Genomic DNA, 26,125 nt, shown 5'->3' on the forward strand with positions numbered 1-26,125 from the left:
ATCCCATGTAGGAATTGTACCCTGGGCCCCAGGCTGTAGATCAAGACTGGCTTGAGAGCTCTGCTCATGGGCAGTGGAGGGTGCCAAAGCGACTTTGGCTTGCAAGGGTGCGTTTCTGGTCATTGGAAGCCATGTGTGTTGCAACTTGTCTTGGGACGTGCCAGGCTCTCTGGCTTGCCCTTGGCGTCCCACAGAAGTTAGCTTGTGTTGATGCAGTGTTCAACTTGGCTTGCAGTCAAAATTTCCACTACCCTTGAACATGGGCTTTCCCATGAAGACAGACTGACAGAGAGTGGCATCAATCCAGAGACAGAAGCAGAGACAAAGACAGAGACAGAGAGAGAAACCAGGAGTAAGAGAAAGAGACATGGGCAAAGAAAGAGAGTGAGAGAGGAGGTCTGGTGGACCCAGAAGGCCTGCCATGTCCTGTGGTGAAGGCCTCAGAGGAGACTTTAAGCAGTTTGAGCTCGGTCCCTCAGCATTCCTAGCAGGAGAAGGATGCAGATTTCGGGTAGCTTTGCCCACCTGGTTGTCAGAGATGTTGAGAAGGGAGGAGGGAGGCTTGGATTGGCTAGTGAGCATGGCCAGAGCTGCGTCCTAAGATTTGAGCTTGAGCCAGCAAGGTGAGCTTGCCCTGGTTTGTGAACCCCGTGCACAGTGTTAGAGGGTTGAGGTCCTCAGAGCTGGCCATGGTTTTTGTTTTTGTTTTTTTTGTTTTTGTTTTTTTTTTTTTCTCGGGAGGAGTCTGCTTGCTTGCCTGCAGTGCAGTTCCTTGATGTGTTGGCCGGGCCGAACCTGGTTGTTTGATTGCAGAGAGGGGCCAAGGTGATGTGAAAGGGCACAAAAAGAGGGAGCCAGGGCAAGGACAGGCTCTGAGACCCTGGTGAAAAGCTGTCAACGCTGTGGCAAGCCATGCTTGAGGGTGAGGGCAGGGCAGGAGTGGTGAGAGAGCAGATGTGATCTGATGTTCCCATTGAGACGAGCCAGGCCCAGCCATCCATCCCAGAGCCAGTTGCCTGCTTCCCACTGTAATGTTGGCATGTGCTTTGATGTCTTCACAGTGTGGCATTGCGTGGCCTGCACGGCCATAGTGCGAAGAGAATGGCCCAGCATCCTTTGCCCAGGGCTGATGGCACCTGAGTGGGCCTCGAGGGAAGTTGCTTGGTGTTGGTGACCTGCAGGAGAAGGCCTGGGGCCCAAGGTAAGCCTCCCATGCATTGTCCCAGGTGCTCAGGATCCTGGGGTCTTGGTGGTGCTGCGAGGACTTACCATCCCTGCATCCCGGGCCTGTCAGCACCTGTAGCAGACTCAGGGCCTCAAGTTGCTTCCCATTTCCATGCAGGGACCCGTTGCAACCTGCCAAAGGACGGGGCATGTCTTGGTATTTCTCGCACTCCCCAACACCCACCCTGTCCTGAATGCCCTGAAAATCCCTGTGCAAGGGCACTCCAGCGTGCTTGGATCGATGATGATTTCCAGTCAAACATTCCTTGGAAAAGCTGAACAAAATGAGTGAAAACTCAGTACCGCCGCTCTCATCGAAACTGAGGTCCTGCACCTTGGCTCACCCAAGTCCTCTGGGAGTCAGACACAGGCCTGAGAACCGCTGCGCTGCTCCTGCCCCCCTCCAGCAGTAGCCAGACTCTCTTCCCATGGGCTTGATCTCTGCCCCACTCTGCTCGCCATCACGGGCATGGGGAATAGAGAATACTTGGGGTTTGCTGGCAAGCAAGCGGCCATCCCCACTCTCCCAAGCCAGACTGACAGCTAGACATGGGACCTTGGACCTTGGGCTCTCTTGTAGGCACTCTAGAAATATGCTAGCTTCGCACACTCACAAGAAACAGGCGTGCTGACCTGGGTAGAAATCTGCACACTGGAGGCCTGTGGTGGAGTAGGTTGACCAGGGGACACTAAGGTCAGACTGCTGGCCTCCTGGTGGAGGAGACAGGTGTGAGAGTGCTTTTCTCTCACCCATGGTAGTGGAGGGCCCGTCTTGGCTCAAGCCAATCTCAAAGCTAGGAAAGAAACCTGTTTTGTTGAGTGGTCTTCACCAGGGTGTGATTCTTCCAGGAAGGCCTGTTTGGAGGCCGGCTAGGGATCCCATGTAGGAATTGTACCCTGGGCCCCAGGCTGTAGATCAAGACTGGCTTGAGAGCTCTGCTCATGGGCAGTGGAGGGTGCCAAAGCGACTTTGGCTTGCAAGGGTGCGTTTCTGGTCATTGGAAGCCATGTGTGTTGCAACTTGTCTTGGGACGTGCCAGGCTCTCTGGCTTGCCCTTGGCGTCCCACAGAAGTTAGCTTGTGTTGATGCAGTGTTCAACTTGGCTTGCAGTCAAAATTTCCACTACCCTTGAACATGGGCTTTCCCATGAAGACAGACTGACAGAGAGTGGCATCAATCCAGAGACAGAAGCAGAGACAAAGACAGAGACAGAGAGAGAAACCAGGAGTAAGAGAAAGAGACATGGGCAAAGAAAGAGAGTGAGAGAGGAGGTCTGGTGGACCCAGAAGGCCTGCCATGTCCTGTGGTGAAGGCCTCAGAGGAGACTTTAAGCAGTTTGAGCTCGGTCCCTCAGCATTCCTAGCAGGAGAAGGATGCAGATTTCGGGTAGCTTTGCCCACCTGGTTGTCAGAGATGTTGAGATGGGAAGAGAGAGGCTTGGTTTGGCTAGTGAGCATGGCCAGAGCTGCGTCCTAAGACTTGAGCTTGAGCCAGCAAGGTGAGCTTGCCCTGGTTTGTGAACCCCGTGCACAGTGTTAGAGGGTTGAGGTCCTCAGAGCTGGCCATGGTTTTTGTTTTGGTTTTTTTTTTTTTTTTTTTTTTTTGGTTTTTTTTTTCTCGGGAAGAGTCTGCTTGCTTGCCTGCAGTGCAGTTCCTTGATGTGTTGGCCGGGCGGAACCTGGTTGTTTGATTGCAGAGAGGGGCCAAGGTGATGTGAAAGGGCACGGAGGGAGGGAGCCAGGGCAAGGACAGGCTCTGAGACCCTGGTGAAAACCTGTCACCACTATGGCAAGCCATGCTGGAGGGTGAGGGCAAGGCAGGAGTGGTGAGAGAGCAGATGTGATCTGATGTTCCCATTGAGACGAGCCAGGCCCAGCCATCCATCCCAGAGCCAGTTGCTCGCTTCCCACTGTAATGTTGGCATGTGCTTTGATGTCTTCACAGTGTGACATTGCGTGGCCTGCACGGCCATAGTGCGGAGAGAATGGCCCAGCATCCTTTGCACAGGGCTGATGGCACCTGAGTGGGCCTCGAGGGAAGTTGCTTGGTGTTGGTGACCTGCAGGAGAAGGCCTGGGGCCCAAGGTAAGCCTCCCATGCATTGTCCCAGGTGCTCAGGATCCTGGGGTCTTGGTGGTGCTGCGAGGACTTACCATCCCTGCATCCCGCGCCTGTCAGCACCTGTAGCAGACTTAGGGCCTCAAGTTGCTTCCCATTTCCATGCAGGGAACCGTTGCAACCTGCCAAAGGACGGGGCATGTCTTGGTATTTCTCGCACTCCCCAACACCCACCCTGTCCTGAGTGCCCTGAAAATCCCTGTGCAAGGGCACTCCAGCGTGCTTGGATCGATGATGATTTCCAGTCAAACATTCCTTGGAAAAGCTGAACAAAATGAGTGAAAACTCAGTACCGCCGCTCTCATCGAAACTGAGGTCCTGCACCTTGGCTCACCCAAGTCCTCTGGGAGTCAGACACAGGCCTGAGAACCGCTGCGCTGCTCCTGCCCCCTCCAGCAGTAGCCAGAGTCTCTTCCCATGGTCTTGATCTCTGCCCCACTCTGCTCGCCATCACGGGCATGGGGAAAAGAGAATACTTGGGGTTTGCTGGCAAGCAAGCAGCCATCCCCACTCTCCCAAGCCAGACTGACAGCTAGACATGGGACCTTGGACCTTGGGCTCTCTTGTAGGCACTCTAGAAATATGCTAGCTTCGGACACCCACAAGAAACAGGCGTGCTGACCTGGGTAGAAATCTGCACAATGGAGGCCTGTGGTGGAGTAGGTTGACCAGGGGACACTAAGCTCAGACTGCTGGCCACCTAGTGGAGGAGACAGGTGTGAGAGTGCTTTTCTCTCACCCATGGTAGTGGAGGGCCCGTCTTGGCTCAAGCCAATCTCAAAGCTAGGAAAGACACCTGTTTTGTTGAGTGGTCTTCACCAGGGTGTGATTCTTCCAGGAAGGCCTGTTTGGAGGCCGGCTATGGATCCCATGTAGGAATTGTACCCTGGGCCCCAGGCTGTAGATCAAGACTGGCTTGAGAGCTCTGCTCATGGGCAGTGGAGGGTGCCAAAGCGACTTTGGCTTGCAAGGGTGCGTTTCTGGTCATTGGAAGCCATGTGTGTTGCAACTTGTCTTGGGACGTGCCAGGCTCTCTGGCTTGCCCTTGGCGTCCCACAGAAGTTAGCTTGTGTTGATGCAGTGTTCAACTTGGCTTGTAAGTCAAAATTTCCAGTACCCTTGAACATGGGCTTTCCCATGAAGACAGACTGACAGAGAGTGGCATCAATCCAGAGACAGAAGCAGAGACAAAGACAGAGACAGAGAGAGAAACCAGGAGTAAGAGAAAGAGACATGGGCAAAGAAAGAGAGTGAGAGAGGAGGTCTGGTGGACCCAGAAGGCCTGCCATGTCCTGTGGTGAAGGCCTCAGAGGAGACTTTAAGCAGTTTGAGCTCGGTCCCTCAGCATTCCTAGCAGGAGAAGGATGCAGATTTCGGGTAGCTTTGCCCACCTGGTTGTCAGAGATGTTGAGAAGGGAGGAGGGAGGCTTGGATTGGCTAGTGAGCATGGCCAGAGCTGCGTCCTAAGATTTGAGCTTGAGCCAGCAAGGTGAGCTTGCCCTGGTTTGTGAACCCCGTGCACAGTGTTAGAGGGTTGAGGTCCTCAGAGCTGGCCATGGTTTTTGTTTTTGTTTTTTTTTTTTTGTTTTTTTTTTTTTCTCGGGAGGAGTCTGCTTGCTTGCCTGCAGTGCAGTTCCTTGATGTGTTGGCCGGGCCGAACCTGGTGGTTTGATTGCAGAGAGGGGCCAAGGTGATGTGAAAGGGCACAAAAAGAGGGAGCCAGGGCAAGGACAGGCTCTGAGACCCTGGTGAAAAGCTGTCAACGCTGTGGCAAGCCATGCTTGAGGGTGAGGGCAGGGCAGGAGTGGTGAGAGAGCAGATGTGATCTGATGTTCCCATTGAGACGAGCCAGGCCCAGCCATCCATCCCAGAGCCAGTTGCCTGCTTCCCACTGTAATGTTGGCATGTGCTTTGATGTCTTCACAGTGTGGCATTGCGTGGCCTGCACGGCCATAGTGCGGAGAGAATGGCCCAGCATCCTTTGCCCAGGGCTGATGGCACCTGAGTGGGCCTCGAGGGAAGTTGCTTGGTGTTGGTGACCTGCAGGAGAAGGCCTGGGGCCCAAGGTAAGCCTCCCATGCATTGTCCCAGGTGCTCAGGATCCTGGGGTCTTGGTGGTGCTGCGAGGACTTACCATCCCTGCATCCCGGGCCTGTCAGCACCTGTAGCAGACTCAGGGCCTCAAGTTGCTTCCCATTTCCATGCAGGGACCCGTTGCAACCTGCCAAAGGACGGGGCATGTCTTGGTATTTCTCGCACTCCCCAACACCCACCCTGTCCTGAATGCCCTGAAAATCCCTGTGCAAGGGCACTCCAGCGTGCTTGGATCGATGATGATTTCCAGTCAAACATTCCTTGGAAAAGCTGAACAAAATGAGTGAAAACTCAGTACCGCCGCTCTCATCGAAACTGAGGTCCTGCACCTTGGCTCACCCAAGTCCTCTGGGAGTCAGACACAGGCCTGAGAACCGCTGCGCTGCTCCTGCCCCCCTCCAGCAGTAGCCAGACTCTCTTCCCATGGGCTTGATCTCTGCCCCACTCTGCTCGCCATCACGGGCATGGGGAATAGAGAATACTTGGGGTTTGCTGGCAAGCAAGCGGCCATCCCCACTCTCCCAAGCCAGACTGACAGCTAGACATGGGACCTTGGACCTTGGGCTCTCTTGTAGGCACTCTAGAAATATGCTAGCTTCGCACACTCACAAGAAACAGGCGTGCTGACCTGGGTAGAAATCTGCACACTGGAGGCCTGTGGTGGAGTAGGTTGACCAGGGGACACTAAGGTCAGACTGCTGGCCTCCTGGTGGAGGAGACAGGTGTGAGAGTGCTTTTCTCTCACCCATGGTAGTGGAGGGCCCGTCTTGGCTCAAGCCAATCTCAAAGCTAGGAAAGACACCTGTTTTGTTGAGTGGTCTTCACCAGGGTGTGATTCTTCCAGGAAGGCCTGTTTGGAGGCCGGCTAGGGATCCCATGTAGGAATTGTACCCTGGGCCCCAGGCTGTAGATCAAGACTGGCTTGAGAGCTCTGCTCATGGGCAGTGGAGGGTGCCAAAGCGACTTTGGCTTGCAAGGGTGCGTTTCTGGTCATTGGAAGCCATGTGTGTTGCAACTTGTCTTGGGACGTGCCAGGCTCTCTGGCTTGCCCTTGGCATCCCACAGAAGTTAGCTTGTGTTGATGCAGTGTTCAACTTGGCTTGCAGTCAAAATTTCCACTACCCTTGAACATGGGCTTTCCCATGAAGACAGACTGACAGAGAGTGGCATCAATCCAGAGACAGAAGCAGAGACAAAGACAGAGACAGAGAGAGAAACCAGGAGTAAGAGAAAGAGACATGGGCAAAGAAAGAGAGTGAGAGAGGAGGTCTGGTGGACCCAGAAGGCCTGCCATGTCCTGTGGTGAAGGCCTCAGAGGAGACTATAGCAGTTTGAGCTCGGTCCCGCAGCATTCCTAGCAGGAGAAGGATGCAGATTTCGGGTAGCTTTGCCCACCTGGTTGTCAGAGATGTTGAGATGGGAGGAGGGAAGCTTGGTTTGGCTAGTGAGCATGGCCAGAGCTGCGTCCTAAGACTTGAGCTTGAGCCAGCAAGGTGAGCTTGCCCTGGTTTGTGAACCCCGTGCACAGTGTTAGAGGGTTGAGGTCCTCAGAGCTGGCCATGGTTTTTGTTTTGGTTTTTTTTGTTGTTGTTTTTTTTTTTTTCTCGGGAGGAGTCTGCTTGCTTGCCTGCAGTGCAGTTCCTTGATGTGTTGGCCGGGCCGAACCTGGTTGTTTGATTGCAGAGAGGGGCCAAGGTGATGTGAAAGGGCACAAAAAGAGGGAGCCAGGGCAAGGACAGGCTCTGAGACCCTGGTGAAAAGCTGTCAACGCTGTGGCAAGCCATGCTTGAGGGTGAGGGCAGGGCAGGAGTGGTGAGAGAGCAGATGTGATCTGATGTTCCCATTGAGACGAGCCAGGCCCAGCCATCCATCCCAGAGCCAGTTGCCTGCTTCCCACTGTAATGTTGGCATGTGCTTTGATGTCTTCACAGTGTGGCATTGCGTGGCCTGCACGGCCATAGTGCGGAGAGAATGGCCCAGCATCCTTTGCCCAGGGCTGATGGCACCTGAGTGGGCCTCGAGGGAAGTTGCTTGGTGTTGGTGACCTGCAGGAGAAGGCCTGGGGCCCAAGGTAAGCCTCCCATGCATTGTCCCAGGTGCTCAGGATCCTGGGGTCTTGGTGGTGCTGCGAGGACTTACCATCCCTGCATCCCGGGCCTGTCAGCACCTGTAGCAGACTCAGGGCCTCAAGTTGCTTCCCATTTCCATGCAGGGACCCGTTGCAACCTGCCAAAGGACGGGGCATGTCTTGGTATTTCTCGCACTCCCCAACACCCACCCTGTCCTGAATGCCCTGAAAATCCCTGTGCAAGGGCACTCCAGCGTGCTTGGATCGATGATGATTTCCAGTCAAACATTCCTTGGAAAAGCTGAACAAAATGAGTGAAAACTCAGTACCGCCGCTCTCATCGAAACTGAGGTCCTGCACCTTGGCTCACCCAAGTCCTCTGGGAGTCAGACACAGGCCTGAGAACCGCTGCGCTGCTCCTGCCCCCCTCCAGCAGTAGCCAGACTCTCTTCCCATGGGCTTGATCTCTGCCCCACTCTGCTCGCCATCACGGGCATGGGGAATAGAGAATACTTGGGGTTTGCTGGCAAGCAAGCGGCCATCCCCACTCTCCCAAGCCAGACTGACAGCTAGACATGGGACCTTGGACCTTGGGCTCTCTTGTAGGCACTCTAGAAATATGCTAGCTTCGCACACTCACAAGAAACAGGCGTGCTGACCTGGGTAGAAATCTGCACACTGGAGGCCTGTGGTGGAGTAGGTTGACCAGGGGACACTAAGGTCAGACTGCTGGCCTCCTGGTGGAGGAGACAGGTGTGAGAGTGCTTTTCTCTCACCCATGGTAGTGGAGGGCCCGTCTTGGCTCAAGCCAATCTCAAAGCTAGGAAAGACACCTGTTTTGTTGAGTGGTCTTCACCAGGGTGTGATTCTTCCAGGAAGGCCTGTTTGGAGGCCGGCTAGGGATCCCATGTAGGAATTGTACCCTGGGCCCCAGGCTGTAGATCAAGACTGGCTTGAGAGCTCTGCTCATGGGCAGTGGAGGGTGCCAAAGCGACTTTGGCTTGCAAGGGTGCGTTTCTGGTCATTGGAAGCCATGTGTGTTGCAACTTGTCTTGGGACATGCCAGGCTCTCTGGCTTGCCCTTGGCGTCCCACAGAAGTTAGCTTGTGTTGATGCAGTGTTCAACTTGGCTTGCAGTCAAAATTTCCACTACCCTTGAACATGGGCTTTCCCATGAAGACAGACTGACAGAGAGTGGCATCAATCCAGAGACAGAAGCAGAGACAGAGACAGAGACAGAGACAGAGACAGAGAGAGAAACCAGGAGTAAGAGAAAGAGACATGGGCAAAGAAAGAGAGTGAGAGAGGAGGTCTGGTGGACCCAGAAGGCCTGCCATGTCCTGTGGTGAAGGCCTCAGAGGAGACTTTAAGCAGTTTGAGCTCGGTCCCTCAGCATTCCTAGCAGGAGAAGGATGCAGATTTCGGGTAGCTTTGCCCACCTGGTTGTCAGAGATGTTGAGATGGGAGGAGGGAGGCTTGGTTTGGCTAGTGAGCATGGCCAGAGCTGCGTTCTAAGACTTGAGCTTGAGCCAGCAAGGTGAGCTTGCCCTGGTTTGTGAACCCCATACACAGTGGTAGAGGGTTGAGGTCCTCAGAGCTGGCCATGATTTTTGTGTTGGTTTTTGTTTTTTTGTTTTTTTTTTCTCGGGAAGAGTCTGCTTGCTTGCCTGCAGTGCAGTTCCTTGATGTGTTGGCCGGGCCGAACCTGGTTGTTTGATTGCAGAGAGGGGCCAAGGTGATGTGAAAGGGCACGGAGGGAGGGAGCCAGGGCAAGGACAGGCTCTGAGACCCTGGTGAAAACCTGTCACCGCTGTGACAAGACATGCTGGAGGGTGAGGGCAGGGAAGGAGTGGTGAGAGAGCAGATGTGATCTGATGTTCCCATTGAGATGAGCCAGGCCCAGCCATCCATCCCAGAGCCAGTTGCCCGCTTCCCACTGTAATGTTGGCATGTGCTTTGATGTCTTCACAGTGTGGCATTGCGTGGCCTGCATGGCCATAGTGCGGAGAGAATGGCCCAGCATCCTTTGCCCAGGGCTGATGGCACCTGAGTGGGCCTCGAGGGAAGTTGCTTGGTGTTGGTGACCTGCAGGAGAAGGGCTGGGGCCCAAGGTAAGCCTCCCATGCATTGTCCCAGGTGCTCAGGATCCTGGGGTCTTGGTGGTGCTGCGAGGACTTACCATCCCTGCATCCCGGGCCTGTCAGCACCTGTAGCAGACTCAGGGCCTCAAGTTGCTTCCCATTTCCATGCAGGGACCCGTTGCAACCTGCCAAAGGACGGGGCATGTCTTGGTATTTCTCGCACTCCCCAACACCCACCCTGTCCTGAGTGCCCTGAAAATCCCTGTGCAAGGGCACTCCAGCGTGCTTGGATCGATGATGATTTCCAGTCAAACATTCCTTGGAAAAGCTGAACAAAATGAGTGAAAACTCAGTACCGCCGCTCTCATCGAAACTGAGGTCCTGCACCTTGGCTCACCCAAGTCCTCTGGGAGTCAGACACAGGCCTGAGAACCGCTGCGCTGCTCCTGCCCCCCTCCAGCAGTAGCCAGACTCTCTTCCCATGGGCTTGATCTCTGCCCCACTCTGCTCGCCATCACGGGCATGGGGAATAGAGAATACTTGGGGTTTGCTGGCCAGCAAGCGGCCATCCCCACTCTCCCAAGCCAGACTGACAGCTAGACATGGGACCTTGGACCTTGGGCTCTCTTGTAGGCACTCTAGAAATATGCTAGCTTCGCACACTCACAAGAAACAGGCGTGCTGACCTGGGTAGAAATCTGCACACTGGAGGCCTGTGGTGGAGTAGGTTGACCAGGGGACACTAAGGTCAGACTGCTGGCCTCCTGGTGGAGGAGACAGGTGTGAGAGTGCTTTTCTCTCACCCATGGTAGTGGAGGGCCCGTCTTGGCTCAAGCCAATCTCAAAGCTAGGAAAGACACCTGTTTTGTTGAGTGGTCTTCACCAGGGTGTGATTCTTCCAGGAAGGCCTGTTTGGAGGCCGGCTAGGGATCCCATGTAGGAATTGTACCCTGGGCCCCAGGCTGTAGATCAAGACTGGCTTGCGAGCTCCGCTCATGGGCAGTGGAGGGTGCCAAAGCGACTTTGGCTTGCAAGTGTGCGTTTCTGGTCATTGGAAGCCATGTGTGTTGCAACTTGTCTTGGGACGTGCCAGGCTCTCTGGCTTGCCCTTGGCGTCCCACAGAAGTTAGCTTGTGTTGAAAGAGTGTTCAACTTGGCTTGCAGTCAAAATTTCCAGTACCCTTGAACATGGGCTTTCCCATGAAGACAGACTGACAGAGAGTGGCATCAATCCAGAGACAGAAGCAGAGACAGAGACAGAGACAGAGACAGAGACAGAGACAGAGAGAGAAACTAGGAGTAAGAGAAAGAGACATGGGCAAAGAAAGAGAGTGAGAGAGGAGGTCTGGTGGACCCAGAAGGCCTGCCATGTCCTGTGGTGAAGGCCTCAGAGGAGACTTTAAGCAGTATGAGCTCGGTCCCTCAGCATTCCTAGCAGGAGAAGGATGCAGATTTAGGGTAGCTTTGCCCACCTGGTTGTCAGAGATGTTGAGATGGGAGGAGGGAGGCTTGGTTTGGCTGGTGAGCATGGCCAGAGCTGCGTCCTAAGACTTGAGCTTGAGCCAGCAAGGTGAGCTTGCCCTGGTTTGTGAACCCCGTACACAGCGTTAGAGGGTTGAGGTCCTCAGAGGTGGCCATGGTATTTGTTTTGGTTTTTGTTTTTTTGTTTTTTTTTTTTCTCGGGAAGAGTCTGCTTGCTTGCCTGCAGTGCAGTTCCTTGATGTGTTGTCCGGGCCGAACCTGGTGGTTTGATTGCAGAGAGGGGCCAAGGTGATGTGAAAGGGCACGGAGGGAGGGAGCCAGGGCAAGGACAGGCTCTGAGACCCTGGTGAAAACCTGTCACCGCTGTGGCAAGCCATGCTGGAGGGTGAGGGCAGGGCAGGAGTGGTGAGAGAGCAGATGTGATCTGATGTTCCCATTGAGACGAGCCTGGCCCAGCCATCCATCCCAGAGCCAGTTGCCCGCTTCCCACTGTAATGTTGGCATGTGCTTTGATGTCTTCACAGTGTGGCATTGCGTGGCCTGCACGGCCATAGTGCGGAGAGAATGGCCCAGCATCCTTTGCCCAGGGCTGATGGCACCTGAGTGGGCCTCGAGGGAAGTTGCTTGGTGTTGGTGACCTGCAGGAGAAGGCCTGGGGCCCAAGGTAAGCCTCCCATGCATTGTCCCAGGTGCTCAGGATCCTGGGGTCTTGGTGGTGCTGCGAGGACTTACCATCCCTGCATCCCGGGCCTGTCAGCACCTGTAGCAGACTCAGGGCCTCAAGTTGCTTCCCATTTCCATGCAGGGACCCGTTGCAACCTGCCAAAGGACGGGGCATGTCTTGGTATTTCTCGCACTCCCCAACACCCACCCTGTCCTGAGTGCCCTGAAAATCCCTGTGCAAGGGCACTCCAGCGTGCTTGGATCGATGATGATTTCCAGTCAAACATTCCTTGGAAAAGCTGAACAAAATGAGTGAAAACTCAGTACCGCCGCTCTCATCGAAACTGAGGTCCTGCACCTTGGCTCACCCAAGTCCTCTGGGAGTCAGACACAGGCCTGAGAACCGCTGCGCTGCTCCTGCCCCCCTCCAGCAGTAGCCAGACTCTCTTCCCATGGGCTTGATCTCTGCCCCACTCTGCTCGCCATCACTGGCATGGGGAATAGAGAATACTTGGGGTTTGCTGGCAAGCAAGCGGCCATCCCCACTCTCCCAAGCCAGACTGACAGCTAGACATGGGACCTTGGACCTTGGGCTCTCTTGTAGGCACTCTAGAAATATGATAGCTTCGCACACTCACAAGAAACAGGCGTGCTGACCTGGGTAGAAATCTGCACAATGGAGGCCTGTGGTGGAGTAGGTGGACCAGGGGACACTAAGGTCAGACTGCTGGCCTCCTGGTGGAGGAGACAGGTGTGAGAGTGCTTTTCTCTCACCCATGGTAGTGGAGGGCCCGTCTTGGCTCAAGCCAATCTCAAAGGTAGGAAAGACACCTGTTTTGTTGAGTGGTCTTCACCAGGGTGTGATTCTTCCAGGAAGGCCTGTTTGGAGGCCGGCTAGGGATCCCATGTAGGAATTGTACCCTGGGCCCCAGGCTGTAGATCAAGACTGGCTTGAGAGCTCTGCTCATGGGCAGTGGAGGGTGCCAAAGCGACTTTGGCTTGCAAGGGTGCGTTTCTGGTCATTGGAAGCCATGTGTGTTGCAACTTGTCTTGGGACGTGCCAGGCTCTCTGGCTTGCCCTTGGCGTCCCACAGAAGTTAGCTTGTGTTGATGCAGTGTTCAACTTGGCTTGCAGTCAAAATTTCCAGTACCCTTGAACATGGGCTTTCCCATGAAGACAGACTGACAGAGTGGCATCAATCCAGAGACAGAATCAGAGACAGAGACAGAGACAGAGTGAGAAACCAGGAGTAAGAGAAAGAGACATGGGCAAAGAAAGAGAGTGAGAGAGGAGGTCTGGTGGACCCAGAAGGCCTGCCATGTCCTGTGGTGAAGGCCTCAGAGGAGACTTTAAGCAGTTTGAGCTCGGTCCCTCAGCATTCCTAGCAGGAGAAGGATGCAGATTTCGGGTAGCTTTGCCCACCTGGTTGTCAGAGATGTTGAGATGGGAGGAGGGAGGCTTGGTTTGGCTAGTGAGCATGGCCAGAGCTGCGTCCTAAGACTTGAGCTTGAGCCAGCAAGGTGAGCTTGCCCTGGTTTGTGAACCCCGTGCACAGTGTTAGAGGGCTGAGGTCCTCAGAGCTGGCCATGGTTTTTGTTTTGTTTTTTTGTTTTTTTTTTTTTCTCGGGAGGAGTCTGCTTGCTTGCCTGCAGTGCAGTTCCTTGATGTGTTGGCCGGCCGAACCTGGTGGTTTGATTGCAGAGAGGGGCCAAGGTGATGTGAAAGGGCACGGAGGGAGGGAGCCAGGGACGGACAGGCTCTGAGACCCTGGTGAAAACCTGTCACCGCTGTGGCAAGCCATGCTGGAGGGTGAGGGCAGGGCAGGAGTGGTGAGAGAGCAGATGTGATCTGATGTTCCCATTGAGACGAGCCAGGCCCAGCCATCCATCCCAGAGCCAGTTGCCCGCTTCCCACTGTAATGTTGGCATGTGCTTTGATGTCTTCACAGTGTGGCATTGCGTGGCCTGCACGGCCATAATGCGGAGAGAATGGCCCAGCATTTTTTGCCCAGGGCTGATGGCACCTGAGTGGGCCTCAAGGGAAGATGCTTGGTGTTGGTGACCTGCAGGAGAAGGCCTGGGGCCCAAGGTAAGCCTCCCATGCATTGTCCCAGGTGCTCAGGATCCTGGGGTCTTGGTGGTGCTGCGAGGACTTACCATCCCTGCATCCCGGGCCTGTCAGCACCTGTAGCAGACTCAGGGCCTCAAGTTGCTTCCCATTTCCATGCAGGGACCCGTTGCAACCTGCCAAAGTACGGGGCATGTCTTGGTATTTCTCGCACTCCCCAACACCCACCCTGTCCTGAGTGCCCTGAAAATCCCTGTGCAAGGGCACTCCAGCGTGCTTGGATCGATGATGATTTCCAGTCAAACATTCCTTGGAAAAGCTGAACAAAATGAGTGAAAACTCAGTACCGCCGCTCTCATCGAAACTGAGGTCCTGCACCTTGGCTCACCCAAGTCCTCTGGGAGTCAGACACAGGCCTGAGAACCGCTGCGCTGCTCCTGCCCCCCTCCAGCAGTAGCCAGACTCTCTTCCCATGGGCTTGATCTCTGCCCCACTCTGCTCGCCATCACTGGCATGGGGAATAGAGAATACTAGGGGTTTGCTGGCAAGCAAGCGGCCATCCCCACTCTCCCAAGCCAGACTGACAGCTAGACATGGGACCTTGGACCTTGGGCTCTCTTGTAGGCACTCTAGAAATATGCTAGCTTCGGACACCCATAAGAAACAGGCGTGCTGACCTGTGTAGAAATCTGCACACTGGAGGCCTGTGGTGGAGTAGGTTGACCAGGGGACACTAAGGTCAGACTGCTGGCCTCCTGGTGGAGGAGACAGGTGTGAGAGTGCTTTTCTCTCACCCATGGTAGTGGAGGGCCCGTCTTGGCTCAAGCCAATCTCAAAGCTAGGAAAGACACCTGTTTTGTTGAGTGGTCTTCACCAGGGTGTGATTCTTCCAGGAAGGCCTGTTTGGAGGCCGGCTATGGATCCCATGTAGGAATTGTACCCTGGGCCCCAGGCTGTAGATCAAGACTGGCTTGAGAGCTCTGCTCATGGGCAATGGAGGGTGCCAAAGCGACTTTGGCTTGCAAGGATGCGTTTCTGGTCATTGGAAGCCATGTGTGTTGCAACTTGTCTTGGGACGTGCCAGGCTCTCTGGCTTGCCCTTGGCGTCCCACAGAAGTTAGCTTGTGTTGATGCAGTGTTCAACTTGGCTTGCAGTCAAAATTTCCAGTACCCTTGAACATGGGCTTTCCCATGAAGACAGACTGACAGAGAGTGGCATCAATCCAGAGACAGAAGCAGAGACAGAGACAGAGACAGAGACAGAGGGAGAAACTAGGAGTAAGAGAAAGAGACATGGGCAAAGAAAGAGAGTGAGAGAGGAGGTCTGGTGGACCCAGAAGGCCTGCCATGTCCTGTGGTGAAGGCCTCAGAGGAGACTATAAGCAGTTTGAGCTCGGTCCCGCAGCATTCCTAGCAGGAGAAGGATGCAGATTTCGGGTAGCTTTGCCCACCTGGTTGTCAGAGATGTTGAGATGGGAGGAGGGAAGCTTGGTTTGGCTAGTGAGCATGGCCAGAGCTGCGTCCTAAGACTTGAGCTTGAGCCAGCAAGGTGAGCTTGCCCTGGTTTGTGAACCCCGTGCACAGTGTTAGAGGGTTGAGGTCCTCAGAGCTGGCCATGGTTTTTGTTTTGGTTTTTTTTTTTTTTTGGTTTTTTTTTTTCTCGGGAAGAGTCTGCTTGCTTGCCTGCAGTGCAGTTCCTTGATGTGTTGGCCGGGCGGAACCTGGTGTTTTGATTGCAGAGAGGGGCCAAGGTGATGTGAAAGGGCACGGAGGGAGGGAGCCAGGGCAAGGACAGGCTCTGAGACCCTGGTGAAAACCTGTCACCACTATGGCAAGCCATGCTGGAGGGTGAGGGCAGGGCAGGAGTGGTGAGAGAGCAGATGTGATCTGATGTTCCCATTGAGACGAGCCAGGCCCAGCCATCCATCCCAGAGCCAGTTGCCCGCTTCCCACTGTAATGTTGGCATGTGCTTTGATGTCTTCACAGTGTGGCATTGCGTGGCCTGCACGGCCATAGTGCGGAGAGAATGGCCCAGCATCCTTTGCCCAGGGCTGATGGCACCTGAGTGGGCCTCGAGGGAAGTTGCTTGGTGTTGGTGACCTGCAGGAGAAGGCCTGGGGCCCAAGGTAAGCCTCCCATGCATTGTCCCAGGTGCTCAGGATCCTGGGGTCTTGTGGTGCTGCGAGGACTTACCATCCCTGCCTCCCGTGCCTGTCAGCACCTGTAGCAGACTTAGGGCCTCAAGTTGCTTCCCATTTCCATGCAGGGACCCGTTGCAACCTGCCAAAGGACGGGGCATGTCTTGGTATTTCTCGCACTCCCCAACACCCACCCTGTCCTGAGTGCCCTGAAAATCCCTGTGCAAGGGCACTCCAGCGTGCTTGGATCGATGATGATTTCCAGTCAAACATTCCTTGGAAAAGCTGAACAAAATGAGTGAAAACTCAGTACCGCCGCTCTCATCGAAACTGAGGTCCTGCACCTTGGCTCACCCAAGTCCTCTGGGAGTCAGACACAGGCCTGAGAACCGCTGCGCTGCTCCTGCCCCCCTCCAGCAGTAGCCAGACTCTCTTCCCATGGGCTTGATCTCTGCCCCACTCTGCTCGCCATCACGGGCATGGGGAAAAGAGAATACTTGGGGTTTGCTGGCAAGCAAGCGGCCATCCCCACTCTCCCAAGCCAGACTGACAGCTAGACATGGGACCTTGGACCTTGGGCTCTCTTGTAGGCACTCTAGAAATATGCTAGCTTCGGACACCCATAAGAAACAGGCTGTTGACCTGTGTAGAAATCTGCCCACTGGAGGCCTGTGGTGGAATAGGTTGACCAGGGGACACTAAGGTCAGACTGCTGGCCTCCTGGTGGAGGAGACAGGTGTGAGAGTGCTTTTCTCTCACCCATGGTAGTGGAGGGCCCGTCTTGGCTCAAGCCAATCTCAAAGCTAGGAAAGACACCTGTTTTGTTGAGTGGTCTTCACCAGGGTGTGATTCTTCCAGGAAGGCCTGTTTGGAGGCCGGCTAGGGATCCCATGTAGGAATTGTACCCTGGGCCCCAGGCTGTAGATCAAGACTGGCTTGAGAGCTCTGCTCATGGGCAGTGGAGGGTGCCAAAGTGACTTTGGCTTGCAAGGGTGCGTTTCTGGTCATTGGAAGCCATGTGTGTTGCAACTTGTCTTGGGACGTGCCAGGCTCTCTGGCTTGCCCTTGGCGTCCCACAGAAGTTAGCTTGTGTTGATGCAGTGTTCAACTTGGCTTGCAGTCAAAATTTCAAGTACCCTTGAACATGGGCTTTCCCATGAAGACAGACTGACAGAGAGTGGCATCAATCCAGAGACAGAAGCAGAGACAAAGACAGAGACAGAGAGAGAAACCAGGAGTAAGAGAAAGAGACATGGGCAAAGAAAGAGAGTGAGAGAGGAGGTCTGGTGGACCCAGAAGGCCTGCCATGTCCTGTGGTGAAGGCCTCAGAGGAGACTTTAAGCAGTTTGAGCTCGGTCCCTCAGCATTCCTAGCAGGAGAAGGATGCAGATTTCGGGTAGCTTTGCCCACCTGGTTGTCAGAGATGTTGAGATGGGAGGAGGGAGGCTTGGTTTGGCTAGTGAGCACGGCCAGAGCTGCGTCCTAAGACTTGAGCTTGAGCCAGCAAGGTGAGCTTGCCCTGGTTTGTGAACCCCGTACACAGTGTTAGAGGGTTGAGGTCCTCAGAGCTGGCCATGGTTTTTGTTTTTTTTTTTTTTTTTTTTTTTCGGGAAGAGTCTGCTTGCTTGCCTGCAGTGCAGTTCCTTGATGTGTTGGCCGGGCCGAACCTGGTGGTTTGATTGCAGAGAGGGGCCAAGGTGATTTGAAAGGGCACGGAGGGAGGGAGCCAGGGCAAGGACAGGCTCTGAGACCCTGGTGAAAACCTGTCACCGCTGTGGCAAGCCATGCTGGAGGGTGAGGGCAGGGCAGGAGTGGTGAGAGAGCAGATGTGATCTGATGTTCCCATTGAGACGAGCCAGGCCCAGCCATCCCTCCCAGAGCCAGTTGCCTGCTTCCCACTGTAATGTTGGCATGTGCTTTGATGTCTTCACAGTGTGGCATTGCGTGGCCTGCACGGCCATAGTGCGGAGAGAATGGCCCAGCATCCTTTGCCCAGGGCTGATGGCACCTGAGTGGGCCTCGAGGGAAGTTGCTTGGTGTTGGTGACCTGCAGGAGAAGGCCTGGGGCCCAAGGTAAGCCTCCCATGCATTGTCCCAGGTGCTCAGGATCCTGGGGTCTTGGTGGTGCTGCGAGGACTTACCATCCCTGCATCCCGGGCCTGTCAGCACCTGTAGCAGACTCAGGGCCTCAAGTTGCTTCCCATTTCCATGCAGGGACCCGTTGCAACCTGCCAAAGGACGGGGCATGTCTTGGTATTTCTCGCACTCCCCAACACCCACCCTGTCCTGAGTGCCCTGAAAATCCCTGTGCAAGGGCACTCCAGCGTGCTTGGATCGATGATGATTTCCAGTCAAACATTCCTTGGAAAAGCTGAACAAAATGAGTGAAAACTCAGTACCGCCGCTCTCATCGAAACTGAGGTCCTGCACCTTGGCTCACCCAAGTCCTCTGGGAGTCAGACACAGGCCTGAGAACCGCTGCGCTGCTCCTGCCCCCCTCCAGCAGTAGCCAGACTCTCTTCCCATGGGCTTGATCTCTGCCCCACTCTGCTCGCCATCACGGGCATGGGGAAAAGAGAATACTTGGGGTTTGCTGGCCAGCAAGCGGCCATGCCCACTCTCCCAAGCCAGACTGACAGCTAGACATGAGACCTTGGACCTTGGGCTCTCTTGTAGGCACTCTAGAAATATGCTAGCTTCGGACACCCACAAGAAACAGGCGTGCTGACCTGTGTAGAAATCTGCACAATGGAGGCCTGTGGTGGAGTAGGTTGACCAGGGGACACTAAGGTCAGACTGCTGGCCTCCTGGTGGAGGAGACAGGTGTGAGAGTGCTTTTCTCTTACTCATGGTAGTGGAGGGTCCGTCTTGGCTCAAGCCAATCTCAAAGCTAGGAAAGACACCTGTTTTGTTGAGTGGTCTTCACCAGGGTGTGATTCTTCCAGGAAGGCCTGTTTGGAGGCCGGCTAGGGATCCCATGTAGGAATTGTACCCTGGGCCCCAGGCTGTAGATCAAGACTGGCTTGAGAGCTCTGCTCATGGGCAGTGGAGGGTGCCAAAGCGACTTTGGCTTGCAAGGGTGCGTTTCTGGTCATTGGAAGCCATGTGTGTTGCAACTTGTCTTGGGACGTGCCAGGCTCTCTGGCTTGCCCTTGGCATCCCACAGAAGTTAGCTTGTGTTGATGCAGTGTTCAACTTGGCTTGCAGTCAAAATTTCAAGTACCCTTGAACATGGGCTTTCCCATGAAGACAGACTGACAGAGAGTGGCATCAATCCAGAGACAGAAGCAGAGACAAAGACAGAGACAGAGAGAGAAACCAGGAGTAAGAGAAAGAGACATGGGCAAAGAAAGAGAGTGAGAGAGGAGGTCTGGTGGACCCAGAAGGCCTGCCATGTCCTGTGGTGAAGGCCTCAGAGGAGACTATAAGCAGTTTGAGCTCGGTCCCGCAGCATTCCTAGCAGGAGAAGGATGCAGATTTCGGGTAGCTTTGCCCACCTGGTTGTCAGAGATGTTGAGATGGGAGGAGGGAAGCTTGGTTTGGCTAGTGAGCATGGCCAGAGCTGCGTCCTTAGACTTGAGCTTGAGCCAGCAAGGTGAGCTTGCCCTGGTTTGTGAACCCCGTGCACAGTGTTAGAGGGTTGAGGTCCTCAGAGCTGGCCATGGTTTTTGTTTTGGTTTTTTTTTTTTTTGGTTTTTTTTTTCTCGGGAAGAGTCTGCTTGCTTGCCTGCAGTGCAGTTCCTTGATGTGTTGGCCGGGCGGAACCTGGTGTTTTGATTGCAGAGAGGGGCCAAGGTGATGTGAAAGGGCACGGAGGGAGGGAGCCAGGGCAAGGACAGGCTCTGAGACCCTGGTGAAAACCTGTCACCACTATGGCAAGCCATGCTGGAGGGTGAGGGCAGGGCAGGAGTGGTGAGAGAGCAGATGTGATCTGATGTTCCCATTGAGACGAGCCAGGCCCAGCCATCCATCCCAGAGCCAGTTGCCCGCTTCCCACTGTAATGTTGGCATGTGCTTTGATGTCTTCACAGTGTGGCATTGCGTGGCCTGCACGGCCATAGTGCGGAGAGAATGGCCCAGCATCCTTTGCCCAGGGCTGATGGCACCTGAGTGGGCCTCGAGGGAAGTTGCTTGGTGTTGGTGACCTGCAGGAGAAGGCCTGGGGCCCAAAGTAAGCCTCCCATGCATTGTCCCAGGTGCTCAGGATCCTGGGGTCTTGTGGTGCTGCGAGGACTTACCATCCCTGCATGCCGGGCCTGTCAGCACCTGTAGCAGACTTAGGGCCTCAAGTTGCTCCCCATTTCCATGCAGGGACCCGTTGCAACCTGCCAAAGGACGGGGCATGTCTTGGTATTTCTCGCACTCCCCAACACCCACCCTGTCCTGAGTGCCCTGAAAATCCCTGTGCAAGGGCACTCCAGCATGCTTGGATCGATGATGATTTCCAGTCAAACATTCCTTGGAAAAGCTGAACAAAATGAGTGAAAACTCAGTACCGCCGCTCTCATCGAAACTGAGGTCCTGCACCTTGGCTCACCCAAGTCCTCTGGGAGTCAGACACAGGCCTGAGAACCGCTGCGCTGCTCCTGCCCCCCTCTAGCAGTAGCCAGACTCTCTTCCCATGGTCTTGATCTCTGCCCCACTCTGCTCGCCATCACGGGCATGGGGAAAAGAGAATACTTGGGGTTTGCTGGCAAGCAAGCAGCCATCCCCACTCTCCCAAGCCAGACTGACAGCTAGACATGGGACCTTGGACCTTGGGCTCTCTTGTAGGCACTCTAGAATTATGCTAGCTTCGGACACCCACAAGAAACAGGCGTGCTGACCTGTGTAGAAATCTGCACTCTGGAGGCCTGTGGTGGAGTAGGTTGACCAGGGGACACTAAGGTCAGACTGCTGACCTCCTGGTGGAGGAGACAGGTGTTAGAGTGCTTTTCTCTCACCCATGGTAGTGGAGGGCCCGTCTTGGCTCAAGCCAATCTCAAAGCTAGGATAGACACCTGTTTTGTTGAGTGGTCTTCACCAGGGTGTGATTCTTCCAGGAAGGCCTGTTTGGAGGCCGGCTAGGGATCCCATGTAGGAATTGTACCCTGGGCCCCAGGCTTTAGATCAAGACTGTCTTGAGAGCTCTGCTCATGGGCAGTGGAGGGTGCCAAAGCGACTTTGGCTTGCAAGGGTGCGTTTCTGGTCATTGGAAGCCATGTGTGTTGCAACTTGTCTTGGGACGTGCCAGGCTCTCTGGCTTGCCCTTGGCGTCCCACAGAAGTTAGCTTGTGTTGATGCAGTGTTCAACTTGGCTTGCAGTCAAAATTTCCAGTACCCTTGAACATGGGCTTTCCCATGAAGACAGACTGACAGAGAGTGGCATCAATCCAGAGACAGAAGCAGAGACAAAGACAGAGACAGAGAGAGAAACCAGGAGTAAGAGAAAGAGACATGGGCAAAGAAAGAGAGTGAGAGAGGAGGTCTGGTGGACCCAGAAGGCCTGCCATGTCCTGTGGTGAAGGCCTCAGAGGAGACTTTAAGCAGTTTGAGCTCGGTCCCTCAGCATTCCTAGCAGGAGAAGGATGCAGATTTCGGGTAGCTTTGCCCACCTGGTTGTCAGAGATGTTGAGAAGGGAGGAGGGAGGCTTGGATTGGCTAGTGAGCATGGCCAGAGCTGCGTCCTAAGATTTGAGCTTGAGCCAGCAAGGTGAGCTTGCCCTGGTTTGTGAACCCCGTGCACAGTGTTAGAGGGTTGAGGTCCTCAGAGCTGGCCATGGTTTTTGTTTTTGTTTTTTTTTTTTTTTTTTTTTTTTTTTTCTCGGGAGGAGTCTGCTTGCTTGCCTGCAGTGCAGTTCCTTGATGTGTTGGCCGGGCCGAACCTGGTGGTTTGATTGCAGAGAGGGGCCAAGGTGATGTGAAAGGGCACAAAAAGAGGGAGCCAGGGCAAGGACAGGCTCTGAGACCCTGGTGAAAAGCTGTCAACGCTGTGGCAAGCCATGCTTGAGGGTGAGGGCAGGGCAGGAGTGGTGAGAGAGCAGATGTGATCTGATGTTCCCATTGAGACGAGCCAGGCCCAGCCATCCATCCCAGAGCCAGTTGCCTGCTTCCCACTGTAATGTTGGCATGTGCTTTGATGTCTTCACAGTGTGGCATTGCGTGGCCTGCACGGCCATAGTGCGGAGAGAATGGCCCAGCATCCTTTGCCCAGGGCTGATGGCACCTGAGTGGGCCTCGAGGGAAGTTGCTTGGTGTTGGTGACCTGCAGGAGAAGGCCTGGGGCCCAAGGTAAGCCTCCCATGCATTGTCCCAGGTGCTCAGGATCCTGGGGTCTTGGTGGTGCTGCGAGGACTTACCATCCCTGCATCCCGGGCCTGTCAGCACCTGTAGCAGACTCAGAGCCTCAAGTTGCTTCCCATTTCCATGCAGGGACCCGTTGCAACCTGCCAAAGGACGGGGCATGTCTTGGTATTTCTCGCACTCCCCAACACCCACCCTGTCCTGAATGCCCTGAAAATCCCTGTGCAAGGGCACTCCAGCGTGCTTGGATCGATGATGATTTCCAGTCAAACATTCCTTGGAAAAGCTGAACAAAATGAGTGAAAACTCAGTACCGCCGCTCTCATCGAAACTGAGGTCCTGCACCTTGGCTCATCCAAGTCCTCTGGGAGTCAGACACAGGCCTGAGAACCGCTGCGCTGCTCCTGCCCCCCTCCAGCAGTAGCCAGACTCTCTTCCCATGGGCTTGATCTCTGCCCCACTCTGCTCGCCATCACGGGCATGGGGAATAGAGAATACTTGGGGTTTGCTGGCAAGCAAGCGGCCATCCCCACTCTCCCAAGCCAGACTGACAGCTAGACATGGGACCTTGGACCTTGGGCTCTCTTGTAGGCACTCTAGAAATATGCTAGCTTCGCACACTCACAAGAAACAGGCGTGCTGACCTGGGTAGAAATCTGCACACTGGAGGCCTGTGGTGGAGTAGGTTGACCAGGGGACACTAAGGTCAGACTGCTGGCCTCCTGGTGGAGGAGACAGGTGTGAGAGTGCTTTTCTCTCACCCATGGTAGTGGAGGGCCCGTCTTGGCTCAAGCCAATCTCAAAGCTAGGAAAGACACCTGTTTTGTTGAGTGGTCTTCACCAGGGTGTGATTCTTCCAGGAAGGCCTGTTTGGAGGCCGGCTAGGGATCCCATGTAGGAATTGTACCCTGGGCCCCAGGCTGTAGATCAAGACTGGCTTGAGAGCTCTGCTCATGGGCAGTGGAGGGTGCCAAAGCGACTTTGGCTTGCAAGGGTGCGTTTCTGGTCATTGGAAGCCATGTGTGTTGCATCTTGTCTTGGGACGTGCCAGGCTCTCTGGCTTGCCCTTGGCGTCCCACAGAAGTTAGCTTGTGTTGATGCAGTGTTCAACTTGGCTTGCAGTCAAAATTTCAAGTACCCTTGAACATGGGCTTTCCCATGAAGACAGACTGACAGAGAGTGGCATCAATCCAGAGACAGAAGCAGAGACAAAGACAGAGACAGAGAGAGAAACCAGGAGTAAGAGAAAGAGACATGGGCAAAGAAAGAGAGTGAGAGAGGAGGTCTGGTGGACCCAGAAGGCCTGCCATGTCCTGTGGTGAAGGCCTCAGAGGAGACTTTAAGCAGTTTGAGCTCGGTCCCTCAGCATTCCTAGCAGGAGAAGGATGCAGATTTCGGGTAGCTTTGCCCACCTGGTTGTCAGAGATGTTGAGATGGGAAGAGAGAGGCTTGGTTTGGCTAGTGAGCATGGCCAGAGCTGCGTCCTAAGACTTGAGCTTGAGCCAGCAAGGTGAGCTTGCCCTGGTTTGTGAACCCCGTGCACAGTGTTAGTGGGTTGAGGTCCTCAGAGCTGGCCATGGTTTTTGTTTTGGTTTTTTTTTTTTTTTTTTTTTTTTTTTGGTTTTTTTTTTCTCGGGAAGAGTCTGCTTGCTTGCCTGCAGTGCAGTTCCTTGATGTGTTGGCCGGGCGGAACCTGGTGTTTTGATTGCAGAGAGGGGCCAAGGTGATGTGAAAGGGCACGGAGGGAGGGAGCCAGGGCAAGGACAGGCTCTGAGACCCTGGTGAAAACCTGTCACCACTATGGCAAGCCATGCTGGAGGGTGAGGGCAAGGCAGGAGTGGTGAGAGAGCAGATGTGATCTGATGTTCCCATTGAGACGAGCCAGGCCCAGCCATCCATCCCAGAGCCAGTTGCTCGCTTCCCACTGTAATGTTGGCATGTGCTTTGATGTCTTCACAGTGTGACAATGCGTGGCCTGCACGGCCATAGTGCGGAGAGAATGGCCCAGCATCCTTTGCACAGGGCTGATGGCACCTGAGTGGGCCTCGAGGGAAGTTGCTTGGTGTTGGTGACCTGCAGGAGAAGGCCTGGGGCCCAAGGTAAGCCTCCCATGCATTGTCCCAGGTGCTCAGGATCCTGGGGTCTTGGTGGTGCTGCGAGGACTTACCATCCCTGCATCCCGCGCCTGTCAGCACCTGTAGCAGACTTAGGGCCTCAAGTTGCTTCCCATTTCCATGCAGGGAACCGTTGCAACCTGCCAAAGGACGGGGCATGTCTTGGTATTTCTCGCACTCCCCAACACCCACCCTGTCCTGAGTGCCCTGAAAATCCCTGTGCAAGGGCACTCCAGCGTGCTTGGATCGATGATGATTTCCAGTCAAACATTCCTTGGAAAAGCTGAACAAAATGAGTGAAAACTCAGTACCGCCGCTCTCATCGAAACTGAGGTCCTGCACCTTGGCTCACCCAAGTCCTCTGGGAGTCAGACACAGGCCTGAGAACCGCTGCGCTGCTCCTGCCCCCTCCAGCAGTAGCCAGAGTCTCTTCCCATGGTCTTGATCTCTGCCCCACTCTGCTCGCCATCACGGGCATGGGGAAAAGAGAATACTTGGGGTTTGCTGGCAAGCAAGCAGCCATCCCCACTCTCCCAAGCCAGACTGACAGCTAGACATGGGACCTTGGACCTTGGGCTCTCTTGTAGGCACTCTAGAAATATGCTAGCTTCGGACACCCACAAGAAACAGGCGTGCTGACCTGGGTAGAAATCTGCACAATGGAGGCCTGTGGTGGAGTAGGTTGACCAGGGGACACTAAGCTCAGACTGCTGGCCACCTAGTGGAGGAGACAGGTGTGAGAGTGCTTTTCTCTCACCCATGGTAGTGGAGGGCCCGTCTTGGCTCAAGCCAATCTCAAAGCTAGGAAAGACACCTGTTTTGTTGAGTGGTCTTCACCAGGGTGTGATTCTTCCAGGAAGGCCTGTTTGGAGGCCGGCTAGGGATCCCATGTAGGAATTGTACCCTGGGCCCCAGGCTGTAGATCAAGACTGGCTTGAGAGCTCTGCTCATGGGCAGTGGAGGGTGCCAAAGCGACTTTGGCTTGCAAGGGTGCGTTTCTGGTCATTGGAAGCCATGTGTGTTGCAACTTGTCTTGGGACGTGCCAGGCTCTCTGGCTTGCCCTTGGCGTCCCACAGAAGTTAGCTTGTGTTGATGCAGTGTTCAACTTGGCTTGTAAGTCAAAATTTCCAGTACCCTTGAACATGGGCTTTCCCATGAAGACAGACTGACAGAGAGTGGCATCAATCCAGAGACAGAAGCAGAGACAAAGACAGAGACAGAGAGAGAAACCAGGAGTAAGAGAAAGAGACATGGGCAAAGAAAGAGAGTGAGAGAGGAGGTCTGGTGGACCCAGAAGGCCTGCCATGTCCTGTGGTGAAGGCCTCAGAGGAGACTTTAAGCAGTTTGAGCTCGGTCCCTCAGCATTCCTAGCAGGAGAAGGATGCAGATTTCGGGTAGCTTTGCCCACCTGGTTGTCAGAGATGTTGAGAAGGGAGGAGGGAGGCTTGGATTGGCTAGTGAGCATGGCCAGAGCTGCGTCCTAAGATTTGAGCTTGAGCCAGCAAGGTGAGCTTGCCCTGGTTTGTGAACCCCGTGCACAGTGTTAGAGGGTTGAGGTCCTCAGAGCTGGCCATGGTTTTTGTTTTTGTTTTTTTTTTTTTTGTTTTTTTTTTTTCCTCGGGAGGAGTCTGCTTGCTTGCCTGCAGTGCAGTTCCTTGATGTGTTGGCCGGGCCGAACCTGGTGGTTTGATTGCAGAGAGGGGCCAAGGTGATGTGAAAGGGCACAAAAAGAGGGAGCCAGGGCAAGGACAGGCTCTGAGACCCTGGTGAAAAGCTGTCAACGCTGTGGCA

The 26,125-nt window shown here is 54.6% G+C and overlaps 12 non-coding genes across 12 annotated transcripts; all 12 read left to right on the forward strand.

The window, feature by feature from the left end:
* The first annotated feature begins 1,459 nt into the window (after nucleotides 1-1,459).
* LOC131903088 (small nucleolar RNA SNORD116) lies at nucleotides 1,460-1,553 on the forward strand. The gene has a single exon (XR_009377346.1). It is a non-coding gene; the product is annotated as a small nucleolar RNA SNORD116 (small nucleolar RNA).
* Nucleotides 1,554-3,567: 2,014 nt separating this feature from the next.
* Nucleotides 3,568-3,661, forward strand: LOC131903089 (small nucleolar RNA SNORD116). Its single transcript, XR_009377347.1, has one exon. It is a non-coding gene; the product is annotated as a small nucleolar RNA SNORD116 (small nucleolar RNA).
* Nucleotides 3,662-5,666: 2,005 nt separating this feature from the next.
* Nucleotides 5,667-5,760, forward strand: LOC131903090 (small nucleolar RNA SNORD116). The gene has a single exon (XR_009377348.1). It is a non-coding gene; the product is annotated as a small nucleolar RNA SNORD116 (small nucleolar RNA).
* Nucleotides 5,761-7,765: 2,005 nt separating this feature from the next.
* Nucleotides 7,766-7,859, forward strand: LOC131903091 (small nucleolar RNA SNORD116). Its single transcript, XR_009377349.1, has one exon. It is a non-coding gene; the product is annotated as a small nucleolar RNA SNORD116 (small nucleolar RNA).
* Nucleotides 7,860-9,873: 2,014 nt separating this feature from the next.
* On the forward strand, nucleotides 9,874-9,967 carry LOC131903093 (small nucleolar RNA SNORD116). The gene has a single exon (XR_009377350.1). It is a non-coding gene; the product is annotated as a small nucleolar RNA SNORD116 (small nucleolar RNA).
* A 2,022-nt stretch (nucleotides 9,968-11,989) lies between these two features.
* Nucleotides 11,990-12,083, forward strand: LOC131903094 (small nucleolar RNA SNORD116). The gene has a single exon (XR_009377351.1). It is a non-coding gene; the product is annotated as a small nucleolar RNA SNORD116 (small nucleolar RNA).
* Nucleotides 12,084-14,077: 1,994 nt separating this feature from the next.
* On the forward strand, nucleotides 14,078-14,171 carry LOC131903096 (small nucleolar RNA SNORD116). The gene has a single exon (XR_009377353.1). It is a non-coding gene; the product is annotated as a small nucleolar RNA SNORD116 (small nucleolar RNA).
* Nucleotides 14,172-16,182: 2,011 nt separating this feature from the next.
* LOC131903097 (small nucleolar RNA SNORD116) lies at nucleotides 16,183-16,276 on the forward strand. The gene has a single exon (XR_009377354.1). It is a non-coding gene; the product is annotated as a small nucleolar RNA SNORD116 (small nucleolar RNA).
* Nucleotides 16,277-18,268: 1,992 nt separating this feature from the next.
* LOC131903098 (small nucleolar RNA SNORD116) lies at nucleotides 18,269-18,362 on the forward strand. Its single transcript, XR_009377355.1, has one exon. It is a non-coding gene; the product is annotated as a small nucleolar RNA SNORD116 (small nucleolar RNA).
* A 2,003-nt stretch (nucleotides 18,363-20,365) lies between these two features.
* Nucleotides 20,366-20,459, forward strand: LOC131903099 (small nucleolar RNA SNORD116). The gene has a single exon (XR_009377356.1). It is a non-coding gene; the product is annotated as a small nucleolar RNA SNORD116 (small nucleolar RNA).
* A 2,006-nt stretch (nucleotides 20,460-22,465) lies between these two features.
* Nucleotides 22,466-22,559, forward strand: LOC131903100 (small nucleolar RNA SNORD116). Its single transcript, XR_009377357.1, has one exon. It is a non-coding gene; the product is annotated as a small nucleolar RNA SNORD116 (small nucleolar RNA).
* A 2,017-nt stretch (nucleotides 22,560-24,576) lies between these two features.
* On the forward strand, nucleotides 24,577-24,670 carry LOC131903101 (small nucleolar RNA SNORD116). The gene has a single exon (XR_009377358.1). It is a non-coding gene; the product is annotated as a small nucleolar RNA SNORD116 (small nucleolar RNA).
* The last annotated feature ends 1,455 nt before the right edge of the window (nucleotides 24,671-26,125 follow it).

This window comes from Peromyscus eremicus, chromosome 1 (genome assembly GCF_949786415.1).
Source record: "Peromyscus eremicus chromosome 1, PerEre_H2_v1, whole genome shotgun sequence".
NCBI classification, from domain to species: domain Eukaryota; kingdom Metazoa; phylum Chordata; class Mammalia; order Rodentia; family Cricetidae; genus Peromyscus; species Peromyscus eremicus.